Raw genomic sequence first — 8930 nt, 5'->3', positions numbered from 1 at the left:
CCTGGTCCCTCTCCAGAGCGAACCACTGATACCAGCATCACATTGTCCTGTGAATTACTTGGTCCGACGAACAATAAGCTGTGAAGCGAGCCTCCCACCTGTGTCTGTGAGACTGGGACCACGACTCCTTGGCGCCTTCTCCGTTGTGTCACCTCAAAACCCACACAGTGAGCCAAGCCCGTTTGGCTCAGTGGATAGAGCGTTGGCCCATGGACTGAAGGGTCCCAGGTTAGATACTGTCAAGGGCACGTGCCCGGGTTGCGGGCTTGATCCCCAGTGGGGGGTGTGCAGGAGGCAGCTGATCAATGATTCTCCCATTGATGTTTCTCCTCCTCTCCCTTCCTCTCTGAAATCAATAAAAATATAAATTTAAAAACAAACACCTGCACAGCAACTCAAAGGCAGCCATCAGAAGTCTGGCTCCAAGTAGGACAAAGCCAGAAGTCCCGCCCTAACTCGGGGAAATGTCAGGGAAATGCTTTCATTTTTTTTTTTAATATATTTTATTGATTTTTTACAGAGAGGCAGGGAGAGGGATAGAGAGAAACATCAATCAGCTGCCTCCTGGACACCCCCCACTGGGGATGTACCCGAAACCAAGGTACATGCCCCAGACCGGAATCGAACCCGGGACACCCAAGTCCGCAGGCCAAGGCTCTATCCACGGAGCCAAACCGGTTAGGGCGAAATGCTTTCATCTCGATCTGTCATTGGCTCAACTCCGCGCACCGTCTTCTGGGTAATGTAGTTTCCTGAGGCCACAGCGTTCTCCATTGTGATTTACTAGGATATTTGCCCCTGGATGGATTCTGTAAAGTGATGCTGATGCTTGCTCTTGGTTAACTACAGAAAAAAACTCCATTCTGACCCCATCTACCTGACTGCATGCCCCCCGCACCCTAAGATGTCAATTGCAAGTCTCGTTACCCGTGCTTCAGAACGACAATTCTGAATATAACCCTTCAATTTTCCTAGATGGGTTGCTTTCCATTTCTGAATCACTTAGACAATTAGATATTCAAATGTACTCCACTGAATTTTTTTTCTTATTTTTAAAATATTTTTTAGCCGAAACCTGTTTGGCTCAGTGGATAGAGCGTCAGCCTGCAGAGTGAAAGGTCCCAGGTTCGATTCCGGTCAAGGGCATGTACCTTGGTTGTGGGCACATCCCCAGTAGGAGGTGTGCAGGAGGCAGCTGATGGATGTTTCTCTCTCATCGATGTTTCTATCTCTCTCCCTTCCTCTCTGTAAAAAATCAATAAAATATATTTTAAAAAATATTTTTTATTGACTTTAGAGCGGGGGGAGAGATAGAAGCATCAATGATTTAATTGACTTTAGAGAGAGAGGAAGGGCGGGGGTGGGAGATAGAAACATTGCTGAGACAGAAACGCTCTTCCTTGCCACTTACTGGGGATCCCGCTGAGCTTGGGGCAGGCACCCCGACCAGAATGGAACTGGGGTCTCTTGACGCATGGGACCTCACTCAGCCAACTGGGCTGCACGGTCAGGGCACAACAGGCTCATGTAAAAAACATACATGTTTATTCACTGCAGAAAGAGGAAGGGAGCGGGGGAGAAGCAGCAGTGATGACAGAGGATCATGGGTCGGCTGCCTGCTACAAGGCCCCTCCTGGGCATGGAGCCCGCAACCCGACCATGTGCCCTGACCAGGAATTGAACCTTGACCTCCTAACTCAAGGGTCCAAGCTCAGCGGCTGAGTCACACCAGCTGGACAGGCTACCTTTCAAACGGGAAACCACAGGCACCGAATGGCATTCCTCTTCCTTTTTGTTTTTCCGAGTATAATTCGCTTTTTCTTTGTTTTTTTTGCCTTTTTAAAAATATATTTTATTGATTTTTTACACAGAGGAAGGGAGAAGGATAGAGAGTTAGAAACATCGATGAGAGAGAAACACCAATCAGCTGCCTCCTGCACACCCCCCACTGTCCATCCGTGGTCTGGAGCCCGCCCCTTGCTTGTCTAAACCCGGAAGTAGGACTGCTCCCCGCAGCTGGCCCTATGTAGACGGACACATGGGCAGACTCCGGGACTTCCTCAATGGGGAGGTGGCCGACGCCCCCCCCCCCCTCACCTGGCCGCCCCTCACATGGGGCCACTCTGGATGCTTCCTGGCCCTGGCGCCACCCCCACCCCCTGTGAGCAGCCACTCCCTGCGGGAGAGCATCTCCCACAGCCAGCTCCTCCGTGGTTGTCTGCCTCCTGCAGGCCCAACGGGGGACTGAGCCCACAATGGGCCATGTGCCTTTTCCTGGAACAGAACCATGGCCTCCTGGGTCATAGGTTGTCACTCCACCAAACCACTGAACCCCCCAGGCCGGGCCACTTCTGTTTGTTGTTGTTGTTGTTGTTTGTTTTTAACACTGTACGTCAAGTGTGGCCATGGAACCTCCGTTACGTAGAGTGTCATCCTGATAAACCAATATTGTGGTTTAGACCCCTGGTCAGGGCACATACAAGCATCAAACAATGAAAATATGCCCTAGCTGGTGTGGCTCCGTGGTCGGCAAACCGCGGCTCGCGAGCCACATGCGGCTCTTTGGCCCCTTGAGTTTTTAGCGAAGGCCAGCTTAGGAGTACTCTAATAAGTTAATAACAATGTACCTACCTATATTAAGTTTAAAAAAATTTGGCTCTCGAAAGAAATTTCAATCGTCGTACTGTTGATACTTGGCTCTGTTGACTAATGGGTTTGCCAACCACTGTCCTAGCTGGTGTTGCTCAGTGGATAGAGCATCGGCCTGTGGACTGAAGGGTCCCAGGTTCGATTCTGGTCAAGGGCACATGCCTGGGTTGTGGGCTTGATCCCCATTAGGAGATGTGCAGGGGGCAGCTGATCAATGGTTCTCTCATCATTGATGTTTCTATCTCTTTCCCTCTCCTTTCCTCTCTGAAATCAATAAAGATGTATTAAAAAAAAAAACTCAATGAAAATATGAAGAAATGGAACCACAAATTGATGTTTCTCTCTTTTACTCTCTTTAAAGCCAATAAGTAAAAATTTGACTTTGGCTGGGTACCTCAGTTGGTTGGAGTGTCATCCCCATATGCCAAGGTGGTGGGTTGGATCTCCAGTCAGGCTACACACAAGAACGTCCCAATGAATGCATCAGTAAGCGGGACAAGCCCTGGCTGAGTGGCTCAGGTGGTTGGAGTATCGTCCTGCACACCAAATGTTTGCGGGTTCCATTCCCAGGCAGGGCACATTAGCTGGGTTGCAGGTTTGATCCCCAGTCGGGGCACCTAGGGAAGTCAACAAAACAATATTTCTCTATCCCTTCCTGTCTCCAAATATCAATAAACATATCCTGGGGTGAGGATTAAAACAACAAAGTTTAACAGCAACAACAAAAACATCCATGTTTCTCTCTCTCCCTCTCTCTAACATGAATAAGTAAAAATATAAAAATAAGAATTTTCAAAATTCTGTAAACCTTATGAAGCCTAACTGGCTAGAGCCCTTGGTGGCAAACGGACACCAGGTGGCGACTTGACCTCAGTTCAGCAACCTTCCTTTTTGAATTTGGATAAATAAAACTCAGGCCCTAACCGGCGTGGCTCCGTGGATAGAGCGTCGGCCTGCGGACTGAAGGGTCCCAGGTTCGATTCCCGGTCAAGGGCATGTACCTTGGTTGCGGGCACATTCCCAGTAGGGGGTGTGCAGGAGGCAGCTGATTGATGTTTCTCTCTCATCGACATTTCTTTTTTTTTTTTTAAATATATTTTATTGACTTTTTTACTGAGACAAAGGGAGAGGGATAGAGTTAGAAACATAGATGATGTCAGAGTGTTCTAAAACTCTCAACGATATTTCTGACTATCCCTCTCCCTTCCTCTCTGTAAAAAATCAATAAAATATATTAAAAAAACAAAAAGAAAAAAACTCAGATGCCCTAGATCAGTGGTCGGCAAACTCATTAGTCAACAGAGCCAAATATCAACAGCACAACGATTGAAATTTCTTTGGAGAGCCGAAAACCGACTTCTGCGCATGGGCCACGAAGTTTCAATCGCACTGTACGTGCGCGCCCGCACGTGGTATGTTGTGGAAGAGCCGCACTCAAGGGGCCAAAGAGCCGCATGTGGCTGGCGAGCCACAGTTTGCCGACCACTGAACTAGCTGGTTTGGCTCAGTGGATAGAGCGTCAGCCTGCAGACTGAAGGGTCCCGGGTTCGACTCCGGTCAAGGGCACATGCCTGGTTGCTGGCTCCATCCCCAGTGGGGGGCATGCAGGAGGCAGCCAAACAATGATTCTCTCTCATCATGGATGTTTCTATTTCTCTCCCTCTCCCTTCCTCGCTTTAATCAATATATATATGAAAAAAACTCAGAGCCAAGGAACTCAAATCATAGTGAGTTTATTTAGAAAGTTACTGAGCCCTAACCGGTGTGGCTCAGTGGATAGAGCGTCGGCCTGTGGACTCAAGGGTCCCGGGTTCGATTCCGGTCAAGGGCATGTACCTTGGTTGCGGGCACATCCTCAGTGGGGGGGTGTGCAGGAGGCAGCTGATCAATGTTTCTCTCCCATCGATGTTTCTAACTCTCTATCTCTCTCCCTTCCTCTCTGTGAAAAATCAATAAAATATATATTTAAAAAAAAACTATACTTGAATTATGTTCTGTAATAATTAAAACTTTTTTTTTAATTGATTTTTTTTACAGAGAGGAAGAGAGAGGGATAGAGAGCCAGAAACATCGATGAGAGAGAAACATGGACCAGCCGCCTCCCGCACACCCCCTACTGGGGAGGTGCCCGCAACCAAGGTACGTGCCCTTGACCGGAACCGAACCCGGGACCCTTCAGTCTGCAGGCCGACGCTCCATCCACTGAGCCAAACCGGCCTCGGCTAATTAAAACTTTTGAAAAATCGTTCAAAAAATTGTACGTCCAATACTTCTTAGAAAATAGGTTTGGCATCTCTCTAGTCAATCCAGGTCCTCATAACCCCTGGAGGTAAAATCTTGTCTCTGTGACATCAAATATACCAATGAAGGACTTTCACCAAAGTCAACAGAATTACTGGCTGGGTCACAAAAGCTACATCCCTCGTCTACAGATACCACTTTTCTTTATCTTTGATTTCTTGCCTGAGTGTTCTGAACATCAGGTAAACATCTAAGAGGGTACAGAAATCCACAAAAGCCTTTTATTATTTTCCATGACAATGACTTGACCACAGAAGATAAACATGCCTGGAGACTCTCAGATTTGTGAAGACACTGGACCTGCCGTCTTTTCCACAGAAATCTCTGTGGATGCACATGGAGAAGACGCAGATTCCACCTAGCTGGCTGTGGTCTTCTCCACTCCCGACTGAGCTAGTGATTCTGCTGCCATCATTCCGTAACTGCCGTGGTCCTAAAACCCGTGATCACCACCCATGGAATTGTAGGTATTTTGATTGATGGCAGTTGTAAGACCTTAACGAGCCCTTTGCTTCAAAAGGACTGGCGTAGCCCCGGATGGTGTGGCTCTGTGATTAGAGCTTGGGCCTGTGCTTCAGTGTCTCAGGGAAGACGCCCCGTCAAGTGAACATGCCGGGGTGGCAGGTTTAATCCCTGGCCCCTGGTGGGAGACGTGCAGGAAGGAAACAATGGAAATCTCTCTCTGCTTCCCTCAATTCCACTCTCTCTACAAATTAACGGGGAAAATGTCCTCGGGTGAAGATTAACGACGAGAGCGCTGGCCCACCCGGTGTGAGAAACAAAATTCCTGCTGATCCTAGCAGCCGGCGAAGGTGTCACCCCAGCTGAGTTTTGAAAGTGATGTCAGAGTGTTCTAAAACGCACAGCATTCGGCCAAACCAATGGACACAGACAACAGCGGGGTGAGGGCATGAGTCGGGGGGTTGGGGGGATAATGGGGGAATAAGGACACATATGTAACACCTTAACCCAGTGGTCGGCAGACTCATTCGTCCACAGAGCCAAATATCAACAGCACGACGATTGAAATTTCTTTGGAGAGCCAAATTTTTCAAACTTAAACTTCTTCTGACGCCACTTCTTCAAAATAGACTCGCCCAGGCCGTGGTATTTTGTGGAAGAGCCACACTCAAGGGGCCAAAGAGCCGCATGTGGCTCGCGAGCCGCGGTTTGCCGACCACGGCCTTAATCAATAAGGAAATTTAAATAAAATAAAATAATGAAACTCCTAGCATTGAGGCTTCACAGGAGCATCAGAAACCCCGCACTCTTTCCTAGAAGGCTGTGGGCAGCAATGCCAATTTGGTGGACAGGGGTGAGCTAATGTCTCTATGAGACGCTACCGTCAGAGGCAGAAAAACGTGAGACCCTGGTAAAAAAAAAAATGTCCACCTCTTTATGCTTGTGGAGCCCTAACATGCTCATCACCTATCCCCCCAAAGCAAACATCCAAAGTTAAAGAGGACTTAAACAAAAAGGCCTTCGTTACTTTCAAAACCGGAAGGACATGGACACATCCAGTCTCCTCAAGGCGACTTCGACACGGGAAACATTTCACCAGCGATATCTAGGGATTCATGTCCCTGAGAGAAGTTTTCCTGGCAGCTGAACTTCAATCATGTCCTCTGGGGACAGCAAGGGCTCAGGTGCTTGCCTTAAAGAATCAGAGCAGCTGAAACCGGTTTGGCTCAGTGGATAGAGCGTCGGCCTGCGGACTGGGGGGGTCCCAGGTTCGATTCCGGTCAAGGGCATGTGCCTTGGTTGTGGGTACGTCCCCAGTAGGAGGTGTGCAGGAGGCAGCTGATCGGTGTTTCTCTCTCATCGATGTTTCTAACTCTCTATCCCTCTCCCTTCCTCTCTCTGTAAAAAATCAATAAAATATATTTAAAAAAAAATCAGAGCAAATGAAATGCAGATCGCCTAAGGCTGTGGTTGGCGGGGATGGGGGGGGGGTAATGGGGGGGATAAGGACACATATGTAACACCTTAATCAATAAAGAAATTCAAAAAAGAGTTTCTCCTGTGTAAACTCTGATGACTACGAAGATGAGAGTTCCTCGTAAGTCTTCCCACAATCACTGCACTCACATGGTCTCTGTCCAAGTGTGAAGTCTTTGATGACAACGAATTCCCTAGCGATTGGCAAAAGATTTCCCACAATCATTGCATTCATATGGCCTTTCTCCAGGGTGAAGTCTCTGACGATCACGGAGTCCAGAGTGACAGGTAACAGATTTCCCACATTCCCTGCCCTCATAAGGCCTTTCACCCGAGTGAAGTCTCTGATGAAGATGAAGACCGGATATTCTGATAAAATATTCCCCACATTCCCTACACTCATAAGGCTTTTCTCCAGAATGAACTTGATGTGTTGAATAAGGCTCCACTGAACGTTAAAACATTTCCCACACTCACTGCACTCATACGACTTTTCCAATGGTTGAACTTTTTGATTATGAAAACCAGAGATTCTTCTAAAACATTTTTTACTTTCAGGGCCCCCAAAACACTGACTTCCAGTACGGCTGGCATGATCTAGAACAAGAGCGTCTTTGCAGTCAATCGCATTTTTAAAAATAAATATTTTATTGATTTTTTACAGTGAGGAAGGGAGAGGGATAGAGAGTTAGAAACATTGATCAGCTGCCTCCTGCACACTCCACACTGGGGATCTGCCTGCAACCAAGGGACATGCCCCGAGCTAAACCGGTCAGGGCTCAATCTCATTTTTAAAAAAATATATTTTATTGCCCTGGCTGGTTTGGCTCAGTGGATAGAGCGTCAGCCTACAGACTGAAGGGTCCCGGGTTCGATTCTGGTCAAGGGCACATGCCCGGGTTGTGGGCTCGATCCCCAGTGTGGGGCGTGCAGGAGGCAGCCAATCAATGATCCTCTGTCATCATGGATGTTTCTATCTCTCTTCCCTCTCCCTTCCTCTCTGAAATCAATAATATATATATATATAAATTGATTTTTTACAGAAAGGGAGCGGGAGAGTTAGAAACATTGATCAGCTGCCTCCTGCACACCTCCCACTGAAGATGTGCCCACAACCAAGGTACATGCTCTTGACCGGAATCGAACCGGGACCCTTCAGTCCACAGTCTGACACTATTCCCTGAGCCAAACTGGTTAGGCTCAATTGCTTTTTTTTTTTTTTTTTTAATACATTTTATTGATATTTTACAGAGAGGAAGGGAGAGGGATAGAGAGCCAGAAACATCGATGAGAGAGAGAAACATCGATCAGCTGCCTCCTGCACACTCCCCGCTGGGGATGTGCCCGCAACCAAGGTACATGCCCTTGACCGGAATCGAACCCGGGACCCCCCAGTCCGCAGGCCGACGCTCTATCCACTGAGCCAAACCGGTTAGGGCTCAATTGCTTTTTTTACATTCTGCTTTGGTATGGTAATTTCTTCTGTTTTGAAATATCACCCCCGCCATTGAGAGTTCCCTGGGTTTATCCCCGGGGTGAGGAGCCTGGTGCTGAAGTTGCCCTGAGGCAGTAACGATGCTGTCTCTGACCTTCTGATCGGTAAAAAGCTTCTGGGACAAACAGAATGTGCAGCTCTTCACAAGTGAGGCCCGTCCACACCTCGTCTCAAACACTTTGCTGTAATGTCCTGCCCATGGTGCTGGGGACACTTTACACGGAAGTAAAATGGTTTTGCACATGCCCCACACCTCAAGAGTTTCGGACTGTGCCGTGGTGTTCCCTGCTGCTCAACCAACAGGAAAATGTCCCTCAAGACCAGACCACAACTCTCACACGGGTGGCTCTCCTGGGAAGAGGAAAGCACTCTGATCCCCTTTGCCTGGGACACTCTTACAGAAACGTTCTGTTCAGTGGACGCCTCCGGACCCCGTGTTCCACAGCAGCAACCTGGACAAAAGGAATCGCTGGTGAATTACACGTTGACCCTGTAGCAAAAGGTCACCTCGCCAGGCCACGGTGGCTCCGGGGTTGGGGTGGTCTAT

The 8930-nt window shown here is 48.2% G+C and overlaps 1 protein-coding gene across 1 annotated transcript in view; it reads right to left on the bottom strand.

Moving 5' to 3' along the window:
• The window catches only part of LOC308235019 (uncharacterized protein), a 170948-nt gene that overhangs the window by 142140 nt on the left and 19878 nt on the right, over positions 1–8930 (bottom strand). The gene's annotated exons all lie outside the window — the stretch shown is intronic.

The sequence above is a fragment of the Plecotus auritus genome (genome assembly GCF_963455305.1).
Source record: "Plecotus auritus genome assembly, chromosome: 10".
NCBI lineage: Eukaryota > Metazoa > Chordata > Mammalia > Chiroptera > Vespertilionidae > Plecotus > Plecotus auritus.
The sequence above is the reverse complement of the archived record's forward strand: the minus strand, read 5'-3'. Positions and strand labels throughout refer to the sequence as shown.